Source organism: Lynx canadensis, chromosome B1 (genome assembly GCF_007474595.2).
Source record: "Lynx canadensis isolate LIC74 chromosome B1, mLynCan4.pri.v2, whole genome shotgun sequence".
NCBI classification, from domain to species: domain Eukaryota; kingdom Metazoa; phylum Chordata; class Mammalia; order Carnivora; family Felidae; genus Lynx; species Lynx canadensis.
In genome coordinates this window covers 161,332,767-161,345,617 of record NC_044306.2, presented here as the reverse complement: position 1 = coordinate 161,345,617, position 12,851 = coordinate 161,332,767, and the positions used below count along the sequence as shown (strand labels likewise).

The 12,851-nt window shown below is 39.9% G+C and overlaps 1 pseudogene; it reads left to right on the top strand.

Moving 5' to 3' along the window:
- Nucleotides 1-11,298: 11,298 nt before the first annotated feature.
- On the top strand, nt 11,299-11,395 carry LOC115513205 (annotated as a pseudogene).
- Nucleotides 11,396-12,851: the final 1,456 nt, after the last annotated feature.

Below are 12,851 nucleotides of genomic sequence, written 5' to 3'. Positions count from 1 at the left end.
AAGGAGGCAGGGATATACAATAGGAAAAAACAGTCTGTTCAACAAATGGTGATGGGATAAGTGGATAGCTATACGCAAAGGAATGAAACTGAACCACTTTCTTACATGTACACAAAGATGAACTCAAAATGGGTTAAAGACCTAAATGTGAGACCTGAATCCATAAAACTCCTAGAAATAGATATAGGCAGACATTTCTTTGATGTAGGCCATAGAAATATTTTTCTAGACCTATCTCCTCAGGCAAGGGAAACAGCAAAAATGAACTATTGGAAATACACCAAAATAAAAAGCCTTCACATAGCAAAGGAAACCATCAACAAAACAAAAAGGCAACCTACTGAATGGTTATTTGCAAAAATATATAAAGAACTTATACAACTCAACATCCCCCCAAATCTGATTTTAAAAATGAGCAAAGGACCTGAACAGACATTTTTCTAAATAAGATGTACAGATGACCGATAGACACATAAAAAGACGCTCAACATCATCAGGGAAATGAAAATCAAAACCACACTGCATTATCACCTTACACCTGTCAAATGGGTGTAATCAAAAACACAAGAAATAATAAATGTCAGCAAGGATGTGGAGGAAAAGCAACCCTTGTGCACTGTTGGTAGGAATGCAAATGGGTGCAGCCATTGCAGAAAAATAGTATGGAAGTTCCTCAAACCCTTAAAAATAGAATTGCCATATGATCCAGTAACCTTATTACTGGATATTTACCCAAATGGGAAAAACCACTAATTTCAAAAGTTATATGCACCCCTAAGTTTATTGCAGCATTATTCACAATAGCCAAGATATGGAAGCAACCCAACTGTTCATCCACTGATGAATGGATAAAGATGTGGTGTGTGTATATATATATAATAGAGTATTACTCAGCCATAAAAAATTAGATCTTGCCTTTTACAACAACATTCATGGACCGAGAGGGTATAATGCTAAGTGAAATGAGTCAGACGAAGATAACGCCAGATGATTTCACTCATATGTGTAATTTGAGAAATAAAATGAACAGTTAAAGAAGACAAAACAAACAAACAAACAAACAAAAAACCAGGCTCTTAATTACAGAGAACAAACTAGTGGTTTCCAGAGGGGAGGCAGGAGGGGGGTATGAATGAAATAGGTGAAAGGGATTAAGAATACACTTATCTTGATGAGCACTGAGTAATGTACAGAATTGTTGAATCATTATATTGTGAATCTGAAACTAATATAACACTAAGTTAATCACATTTCAATTTTAAAAAGTCGGGGGGGGGTAGCCGGAAAAAAAAAAGAGTGGGGATGGGAACTATCTCAACGTTGGCTGAGATTTGGTTCTGTGGCAGACCCTCACTAGATGGATTCTTCGTCTAGTTCTTGATAGGAAAACCAAAACTAAAAATAAACCCCTCTCTCATCTAAGATGTGTGACCCCAATCAGGAGAGACCAGAGTTTTCCTCAAGAGTTCCCACAAAGATACACCCCATACTTGGAGCGACACTGTTAAAATCAGCCCCAGGAGCCAAATCTCTGACCCTTGCATTCTCCAGAGGCAAATACAGAAAATTTAGACTCCTCCTCCTCTTCTATCTCCTGTTGGAAACTAAGTTGACCTCTTAGTCACAGTTGACTAAAGAGAGTGGGATGATCAGTGGCCAGTGGATAGGGTTCCCAGACGAGAGATGGCAGCGATTTTGCCCGTCTAGGAATGCCAGCAAATTCGAGGAGGGGGCGGGCTTCGCTGCGAAGGCTTCTTCACCCCAGGTCCTGGCGAAGGAGCCCCGCGGTGCAGCTACCTTTCGGAACCGGCACACCAAAGGGAGCCGCGCGGGAGACACAGCCCTGGCAGCGGCGAGCAGGCGCCTGGGCGGCTGTTACCTTTTCGTGCTCGGGGTCAGTCCACAAGGGAGCGCCAGGATCCCCGACGCCCGCCCGCGGGAGCCTTCCCCTCTCCCGCAGGCTGGGGACTGGGCCGGGGCCACCCAGGAGCCTGGGGGCTCGTCCTCCCCGGGGACGCAAGGCGCTTCACTCCAGCTAGGTGGCGAAACGCGGGGTCGGTGCCGAAGATGGGGGCGGGGAGGGTGCCGGAGGACCCGCCTCTGGCCCCGCCCCCCGGGCTGAACCACCCTCTGGGTTCCTCCTTTTTGGGCGTCTCAAAATAGGAGGCCCACGGGTTAGCCGGGGATAGCGAGGGAGGCGCTAGCGTGGCGCTATAGCTGGGAAAGGAGCCGCAGGCATGGAGGTGGGGAAATTTGAACTTTTATTTTTATTAGGAAATTACTAAGGATAGGCTATACAGGTAGATGTAACGTTTACAGTCGTTCTTAAAATAATATGTGACTGTGAATAAATTTAGCGGGAGTAAGGGAGACCCCCACTCCCACCCCAGTCCGGGGTGGTGACTGGCAGGGAGATGCCCTGAGGTGCAAGTTTGAGAAGCGCTCTGTGTACGTGGGTGCTTCTTTCTGGAAACGTGAGCTCCCGCCTGGCTGGCTGGGCTCAGGGTCCGGCTCTAGGACACGCCCACGGCCTGTCATCCGCTTGGAGCCAACCCTACCCCACCTCCCCAGTGCAGGTGGGCAGAGGACCAGGACCGCCCCTAGTCAACCTCCTGGATCAGGAAAGTCTGAATCTCGTATCTGGGCCCCCATGGAAAACACTGAAATCTTGGGGGATAAAAAGCCATAGCAGAACTTGAGGGAAGTTGTCGTGAAAGCCATGGTCTGTACTTTTGGCTCCAGGATAAACGGTACTGATGGCTCAAAGGGCCCTGGAAATTCTTTTCCTGGGTCGATTTAGAAGTTATTGCTTATAATTTTGGTGGAACAACTTAAACAAACAAACGAACAACAACAAAAAAACAAACCATTTGCTTTCAGTTTCATAGGAAACGAAGTTAAATACACTTTAGTTATGAAGGTTTTTCTCTACATCAAGCAATTCTCTGTGACACTAGCTGGGAGACCTACAATTTCACTTGATTTGAACACTGTCAGTGTGGACGGAGTGTCAGATAAGGGCTCAGTCCCTCAAGACTGCTCCCACCCTACTTCAGATGTCAATTGCAAGTAGTAGGTGACCAACAACTTCTGTCCAATTTGGCTACAGATTGGAGATTCCCACCATCTTCTTCCTTGGATTTGATTATTTGCTAGAACAGTTCACAGAACTCAAGGGAAAACTTACTTATGTTTACCAACTTACTAAAGGATATGATAAAGGATACAGATAAACAACCAGATGAAGAAGTACATAGAGGGAGGACTGGGAGGGTGCTGACCTCAGGAGAGTCTGTTCCCATGGAGTCGGGGTGCATCATCTTCTCTGGAAGCTCTCCAAACCCCATGCTATTGGCATTTTTATGGAGGCTTCTTCATGTAGGCACAATCAATTATCATCAACTCCTTCTCTGGAGAAGGTGGGGGGGGGGGTGGGCAGACCCAAAATTTCCAAGCTTCTAATTATGGCTTCATCTTTCTGGGGACCCCCCCCCCTCATCCAGGAGCCATGTAGGAGCCTATTAAGCATCGCCTCCATAGAAAAAAAGATGCTTCTAACGCTCTTAACATTAAGAATTGACAGGGGTTTTATGAGCCCTGTATCAGGAATGTTTCCTCATTGTCGTGAGGATAAACTCCCAACTCTCATTAGATTTTAAAGACTCTTTTTAGTTAGACTCACTCCTTCCACTTTCTTCTTTAGCCTCACATCTTTTTACCCTCCCTGCCTCTTCATCTCCTGCCACACCGCCTTCCCAATGGCTCTTGTTAAAATACTCTGATTTCTTCTAGGTACAGGAATGCATCTTTAATCACTCAGGCTGAAATGTCTTTGGCCTTCTTTTCCCTGGCTGGCTTCTACTGTTCCATCAGGTCTCTGATTAGATGATTTTGTCCAGGGTAGTTTCCCCTCCACAGGCTCTTATAACCACACTGTAACCTCACCACAGCACCTATCATACAGTATTGTAATTGTCCATTTCCCCCTATTTCACCACCAGACTAAGCTATTAACCTGTGCCCAAAAGGAAGCTGCAAATGTAAAGAACCTGGCCCTAGGGGCACCTGGGTGGCTCAGTCAGTTGAGCATCCTACTTTGGCTCAGGTCATGCTCTCAATAGATGGTGAGTTGGAGCTCCCTCTCTCTCTCTCTGCCCCTCCCCTATGCATTCTCTCTCTCTCTCTCTCTTTCTCTCTCTCAAAAACAAATAAACATTAAAAAATAAATTAAGAAGTAAAAAATAAATAAATAAATAAATAAATAAATAAATAACCCGAGCCTGGTTCCAATCCCAGTTCCTGCCTTTATGAGTTGTGTGTACTTCAGCAAGTTTCTTAACCTGTCTGGGTCTTAGTTTCCTATCTGTAAAGAAAGAGGATCACTATAAAGATTACTAAGACAAGGTATGTAAAGCATTTGTATGTAGCTAAGCGATTTGTAGATGCTCACTAAATAGTAGTTATAAATGGTAACAATTCTGCCCCAAAGTGTCTTCCCTAGACTGAACTCCTCTCAAAAGAATTCTTATCACCATCAAGTGGAGAGAGGAAGAAAAAACTATAATTTCCCTGACCTCCAAAATACTCATTAGCTGTATATACTTGAGGATGTTATTTGGTCTTTCAGCCCTCAGTTTCTCTATCTGAACTTGCATAAGTTGTATCATCATAGGATAGACATGAAAGTATTTTGAACAGATATAGCATTAAAAAAAATTTTTTTAATGTTTATTTTTGAGAGACAGACAGAGTGCAAATGGGGGAGGGGCAGAGAAGGACAGAGACATACAATCTGAAGCAGGCTTCAGGCTCTGAGCTGTCAGCACAGAGCACAACATGGGACCTGAACTCACAGACTGTGAGATCATGACCTGAGCCGAAGCCAGAAGCTGTAAAACAACAAACTCTCACTTTTAGCTATGACTCTTATCATTTTCCTTCCTGCATTCTTTTTACTAGATAAGACAATGAAAACTACTCGGCAATGAAAAAGAATGAAATCTCACCGTATGCAACAACATGGATAGAATTAGAGTGTCTTACTAAACAAAGTAAGTCAGAGAAAGACAAATATCATATGATTTGACTTACATGTGGAATTTAAGAAACACAACAGATGAACATAGGGGAAGGGAAACAAAAATAAGATAAAAACAGAGAGGGCAGCAAACCATAAGAGAATAATACAGAAAATAAACTGAGGGTTGCTGGAGGGGAGATGGATAGGGGATGGGCTAAATGGGTGATGGGCATTAAGGGGGGCACTTGTTGGGATGAGCACTGTGTGTTGCATGCAAGTGATGAATCACTGTGTTCTGCTGAAACCAATATTACACCATGTGTGAACTAACTTGGATTTAAATAAATAAATTTTTAAAAATGAAAATGTATATACCACAACTGTGTGTGAAGTGATAGATGTTCGACTGATGAATGGATAAAGAAGATGGGGTATATATAATGGAATATTACTCAGCGATCAAAAAGATTGAACTCATGCCATTTGCAACAATGTGGATGAAACTAGAGTGTATTATGCTAAGCAAAATGATTTCCCTCATATGTAGAATTTAAGATACAAAACAGATGGGGCGCCTGGGTGGCTCAGTCGGTTAAGCAGCCGACTTTGGCTCAGGTCATGATATTGTGGTTCATGGGCTTGAGCCCCATGCCGAGCTCTGTGTTGACAGCTCAGAACCTGGAGCCTGCTTCGAATTCTGTGTCTCCCTCTCTCTCTGCCCCTCCCCCACTTGCACTCTATCTCTCTCTGTCTCTCAAAAATGAATAAAAAATTTAACAACAACAAAAAAGATACAAAACAGATGAACGTAAGGGAAGGAAAGCAAAAATAAGATAAAGACAGAGAGGGAGACTAACCGTAAGAGACTCTTAAATACAGAGAACAAACTGAAGGTTGTTGGTGGGGTGTTGGGTTGGGGAAGTGCTAAAGGAGTGAAGGGCATTAAGGAGGACACTGGTTGGGATGAACACTGGGTGTTATATGTAAGTGATGAATCACTAAATTCTATTCCTGAAATTATTAATACACTATATGTTAACTAACTTCGATTTAAATTAAAAAAAAGAAGTTATAGTAATTCCAACCTAGTTTTAATCCATCTAAAGCCCTATATTGCCTGCTACACATAAGTTCATGAATATGAAATATTCATATTTTATTTTTTTTTTTTATTTTTTTTTCAACGTTTATTTATTTTTGGGACAGAGAGAGACAGAGCATGAACGGGGGAGGGGCAGAGAGAGAGGGAGACACAGAATCGGAAACAGGCTCCAGGCTCTGAGCCATCAGCCCAGAGCCTGACGCGGGGCTCAAACTCATGGATCGCGAGATCATGACCTAGCTGAAGTCGGACGCTTAATCGACTGCGCCACCCAGGTGCCCCAAAATATTCATATTTTAAACACATTATCAAATATTGCTATTTAAATAATATTGAGAATTTTTATTAATTTTTAAATGTTTATTTATTTTTAAAATACAATTTATTGTCAACTTGGCTTACATACAACACCCAGTGCTCATCCCAACAAGTGCCCTCCTCAATGCCCATCACCCATTTTCCCTTCCCCCCCCCCATCCACCCTCAGTTTGTCCTCTGTATTTAAGAGTCTCTTCTGGTTTGCCTCCCTCCCTCTCTATTTGTAACTATTTTTTTCCCCCTTCCCTTCCCCCATGGACTTCTGTTAAGTTTCTCAAGATCCACATATAAGTGAAAACATATGCTATCTATCCTCTGAGAATTTTTTCTAAACTAATGAATATTTATTTTGGAAAATTTCAATCTTTATATACTGAGTTTTCCATAACAAACTTTTGTCCAAACAATAAATGGCCTAAGCAGTACAATTAAATTGTTTCTTTAAAAATAACCACTCATTTCACCACATTTTTTGGTTTCAGATATTAGTAATTTTGAAAGGACCAAAATTATTTTTCAAGTATTGACTATTGTCAAAAATATCTGTTTAAAATTTAACTTTGTTAATTAAAAAGAAATCCTTTTTCTAAGGAGAACTAGAATTAGAATCAACTGATACAAGTTTCCTTTTTAATGAAAAAAAAAATCACAACATTTCTTTGGAGTAGCAAAACAAGGAATAGAATATTTCCAAAGAAAAAATTCCCAGAAAATAGGATCAAATAAAATAAGGGTAAATTAAAGAAGAAGAAGAAGAAGAAGAAGAAGAAGAAGAAGAAGAAGAAGAAGAAGAAGAAGAAGAGGAGATGGATGTTAACTAAACTTATTATGATAATCATTTCCAATAAATACTTGTATCAAATCATTTTGTTATACACCTTAAACTAATACAATGCTATATGTCAATTATATATCAATAAACTGGAAGAAATGGAAAAAAAAAACAGAGAAGACAAGAAAAGTTGTAAAACAAGATTTTCGGAACTTCACACTTTCTGCCTTCACCTACCAAGATAGTAGTGACATAAGCCAAACAAGTGAGCAGCAAGTATAGGAAGGCTCAATAGTCAAGAAAATTCTATATCCTGCACAACACAGCCTTGGATAATAGAGATTAGATTTATTTTTTACAATTTATCATCCACCTTAGACAAACTATTAGAAGTAGAAAATACATTAGCATTCTGGAGAAAAAGAGCAAATTGAGCAAACATGTATCTAATTTTTTAAGTTTATTTATTTATTTTGAGAGAGAGTGAGGGGAGGGGCAGAGAAAGGGAGAGAGAGAGAATTCCAAGAAGGCTCTGTGCTGTCAGCTCAGAGCCTGACTCAAGGCTCAATCCCTTGAACCATGAGATCATGACATGAGCCAAAATCAAGAGACAGACACTCAACCAACTGAGCCACCCAGGAGCTCCAACACATATCTAATTTTACTAATTTCTATAAAAGCAATAGTGAAAAGAGTGAAAAGCTTGTTTTAAAACACACAGGATAAAAAGAATGAGAGAGAAAACATTGCAAACAAGATATGAGAAGCAGGTAGAGAACAGTGAATGAGTGGTAATTGATTCAGAGTTGACTTATACCTAAATACTAACCCTGCAGAGAGGAAACTCAGAAACAATCCAGTTCCACTACAGAATCCTAGAAAGATCTAGAATTAGTAGCACTATCTACCTCTGAAAGCAGGGGCAAACATAGAGCTACTGAAGGACTGACTAATGTCTATTTAAGAAGGAGTTAGATCCTGAGGCACCTGGGTGGCTCAGTTGGTTAAGTGTCTGACTCTTGGTTTCTGCTCAGGTCATGATCTCCTGGTTCGTGGGTTCGAGCTCTGTGTCCAACTCTGTGTTGACAGTGGGGAGCCTGCTTGGGATTCTCTCTCTCTCCTTCTTTCTCTGCCACTCCCCTGCTTGAGCATGCACTCTTCGTGCGCTCTCTCTCTCTCTCTCTCTCTCTCTCTCAAAATAAATAAAAAGAAGCGGTTAGATCCTCAGATCACTCTCTCCCACTCTGCACAGCAGATTCAATGTTCCTCCACCACCCCTTCCAAATACTAGAAGTTTACTCTCTGGAGATAAAAAAAAAAAAAAACAGCGTTTCTGAACTAGGCAACATTAAGCACAGATGAGGACCGTAGTATTGTACTGAAACCAGAACTACTAATAGAAAATTTATATACTGAATATTGTACTCCACACACCCTGTCCAATCTCTCTTTTTTTTTAAATGAGCACTGGAATGAAGTGAGCCAGGGCTATACCTTTCAAGCAGGGAATTAGAAAATATTTCGTTAGCAAATATGAGTAGTCCAAATCAATATATCTAAAGATAACCACAAAATTTCCCTCACAAGTCACCTTTCAGTGAATCCCATAGTCAAAAGCCCAGAGCTCCCATCAGTTCAGAGCTCTCAAATATGAGCAGTTGCCCAAGGATCACCAGATATCTAAAAGAAAGCCCATAGCATAAGAATCAGTCTAAAACAAAGAAAGGGGAGACAACTTGGAGAAGTAGGACCATGTAGGCAAAATAATGCCTTAAATAATTATTAATGTTGGGTGCCCAGGTGGCTCAGTCGGTTAAGTGTCCCACTGTTGGTTTTGGCGCAGGTCATGATCTCGCGGTTTGTCAGCACATCAGGCTCTGTGCTGACAGTGTGGAGCCTGTTTGGGATTCTCACTCCCTCTCTCTCTGCCTCTCCCCTGATCTCTCTCTGTATCTCTCTCTAAAAAGTAAATTAAAAAATTTTAAATAATTAATGTACTCAGACAGATAGTGAAAGTTATTTTACCCATAAAAAAAGAATAGGATACTATCCAACTTCAAGACTTACTATAAAGTTATAATAATCAAGACAATATGGTACTGGCATAAGAATAAATAGATTGATGAAACAAGACAGAGAGCCCAGAAATAGACCCCCATATAGACAATCAACTGATTTTTTACAAAGAAGCAAAGATAATACAGTGGAACAATGATAGTCTCTTCAACAAATGGTGCTAGACTGGGTGTTGTATGGAAACCAATTTGACAATAAATTTCATATATTAAAAAAAATAAAATAAAATAAAATAAAATTTCTTAGACCTTCAAAAAAAAAAACAAATGGTGCTAGAACAACTGGACATTCACATGCAAAAAAAAAAAAAAAAAAGGAATCTAGATACAGACCTTACACCCTTCACAAAAATTAATTCAAAATTTGATCATAGGCTTAAATGTAAAAGACAAAACTGTGAAACTCCTAGAAGATAACATCGGAGAAAACCCAGATGACCTTGAGTAAGGAGAGGCTTTTTTAGGTATATCACCAAAGACATAATCCATGAAAGAAATAATTGATAAGCTGGACTTCATTAAAATTAAAAACTTCTGCTCTGTGAAAGACAGCATCAAGAGAAAGAAAAGTCAAGCCACAAACTGTGACAAAAATATTTGCAAAAGACACATCTCATGGGTTGCTTGGGTGGTGCAGTTGGTTAAGCATCTGACTCTTGATTTCAGCTCAGGTCATGGTCTCACGGTTCATGAGTTCAAGCTCCTCATCAGGTTCTGCTCTGATGATGTGGAGCTTGCTTGGAATTCTGTGTCTCCTTCTCTCTGCCCTTCCCCCACTGTGTGGGGGAAAATACTGTGAAATACTGAAAAACAGTGAAATACAGTGAAAATACTGTATATGATATTATGATGATGGATATATGTCGTTATATATTTGTTCTGACCAACAGAATGCACCACAGCCAGAGTGAATTCTAAGGTAACCTATGGACTTTAGGTGATTATGATGTGTCCATGTAGGGCCGCCTTTGGTGAAAAAGAAAAAAAGGTATCACTGTGGTGAGTAGTATTGATAACAAGAAAAGCTATGCATGTGTGGCGGCAGGAGTTATATGGGAAATGTCTGTACCTCCCTCCCAATTTTGTTGTAGACCTAAAACTCCTCTAAAAAATAAAATCTTTTATTTTTTTCTAAATATTTATTTTTGAGAGCAAAAGAGAGAGAGCATGAGTGGGGGAGGGGCAGAGAGAGAGGGAGGACAGAGGATCTGAAGTGGACTCTGCACTGAGAGTGGAAAGCCCGATATAGGGTTCAAACTCACGAACTGTGAGATCGTGACCTGAGTTATACTCGGATAATTAACCAACTGAGCCACCCAGGTGCCCCCAAAGTAAACTATTTTAAAAAAGAAATCTTTAAAAAAAAAAAAAAAAGAATAAAGGGCACCTGGGTAGCTCAGTTGGTTGAGCTTCAACTCTTGATTTTGGCTCAGGTCATGATCCTAGGGTCATGGGATTGAGCCCTGCCTCAGGCTCTGTGATGAGCATGGAGCCTGCTTAAGACTCTCTGTCTGTCTGTCTGTCTGTCTCTCTCTGTCTCTCTCTCTCTGTCTCTCTCCCTCTTCCTCCCTCCCCTGCTCACATGTTCTATCAAAAAATTAAACTAAATTACATTTAAAAAGAAAAGAATAAGATGTTCTTTTAAAAAAGGAACATTCAGGGGCGCCTGGGTGGCTCAGCTGGTTAAGTGGCTGACTTTACCTCAGGTCATGATCTCATGGTTCATGGGTTTGAGCCCCGTGTCGGGCTCTGTGCTGATGGCTTAGAACCTAGAGCCTGCTTCTCATTCTGTGTCTCTCTCTCTGCCCCTCCTCCACTTGTGCTCTGTCTCTCAAAAATAAATAAACATTAAAAAATATTTTTCTTAAGGAACATTCAGAAAAATCAAAAGTTCTTGGAAATTACATGTGTAAGAGTAGAAATTAAAACTCAATAGAAATGTTAGGAGATAAAATTAAAGAAACCTTCTACAAAGTATAAAGCAAAAACACATAGAGTGCTCCCTTCAGCAACACATGTATTAAATGTGTTTATAGGTAAATACAGGGAAGATCAGCATGGCCCCTCACAAGGACAACACACAAATTTATGAAGCATTCCAAATAATAATAATAACAGTAACAACATCAACAACAACAACTACAAGTACTGGTGAAGAGGTGGAGAAATTGGAACGTGTGCACAGCTGGTAGAAATTTAAAATGGTGCAGGCACTATGGAAAATAGTCTGGCATTTCCTCAAAAAATTAAACACAGAGTTACCATATGATCCAGCAATTCCATCTCTGGGTATATATCCAAAAGATTTGAAAGCAAAGACTCAAACAGGTGTTTGTACACCCATGTTTATAGCAGCTTTATTCACTCTAGCCAAAATGTAAAAGCACCCCAAATGCCCTTCATGGACAAATGACAAATAAAATGCTGTATGTACACGCAATGAAATATTATTCAGCCTTAAAAAGGAAGGACAATCTGGCACATGCTACCACATAATACTAAGTGAAATAAGTCAGACAAAAAGGACAAATACTGTATGACTCCACTTAGATGAGGTACCTAGGGTAGTCAAATACATAAAGACAGAAAGCAGAATGGAGGTTACCAAGGCCTAAAGATGGGTGGTAATAAGGAGTTAATGTTTAATGAGCACAGAGTTCCAGCTTGGGATGATGAAAAAGTTCTGGAGACAGGTAGTGATGATGATTCCACAAAAAAGTGAATGTACTTAATACCACTTCACTGTATACTTAAGATGGATAAAATGGTAAATTTTATGTTTATGTATATTTTACTTCAATTTTTAAATTAATAATGCAAGCATTTAACCTAGGGATACAGAAGCAAATATTAAAGGAACAACTCTAAGAGTTGAAGTGTTTTCTTCTGATCATAGGAAAATGGTGGGGGAAGGGATGCTGTTTTTCAAGCAAGCTTTGTTAAATTACTTATCTCTTTAAATTATGTGCATGTAAAACTTTGATAACACTATAAACAACAGTCAAAATAAATTTGAAATAATTTTGTTTCAGCCTCTCAATTTTATAGATAACCAAATCATGGAGTGGATAGGACCTCTGGCCAACGTGATCTAAAACAGTAAGTAGCAGATGAAGAGCTTGAACTAACATGTTCTAAAATCAAAGTTCAGCATCTTACCACAGCGTCTTGCACCCCATAATAGCATCTTCCTGAGTGTCCTAAAATAAACTTCTGGGAGTCCTGCCTTAAGCCCTCTTAAATACTTTTCTTCATGTTTTATTAAATGCCTAATAATACTACAGATGTTTCCATTTTGCCTAGCACTATTCATTAAAAATGAACTTTTTTCTAATCCAAACACACTTCTTAAGTGACATACTTTTCCAAATTTTCTTTTCTATCTTCTTAATTCAACTGAATGGAATTTTTGAGTCAGGCATTTAATGTTGCTCCCTGAACAGTTGGAGAGTCTTTCCTGTTGATGAATAAGACACTGTCCTTTATTTCTTGTGTGCAGTATTTTGCACTGAACCTAAAACCCTAACCATGGTAACCTTTTTGGCAACAGAAAGCATTTCAGTT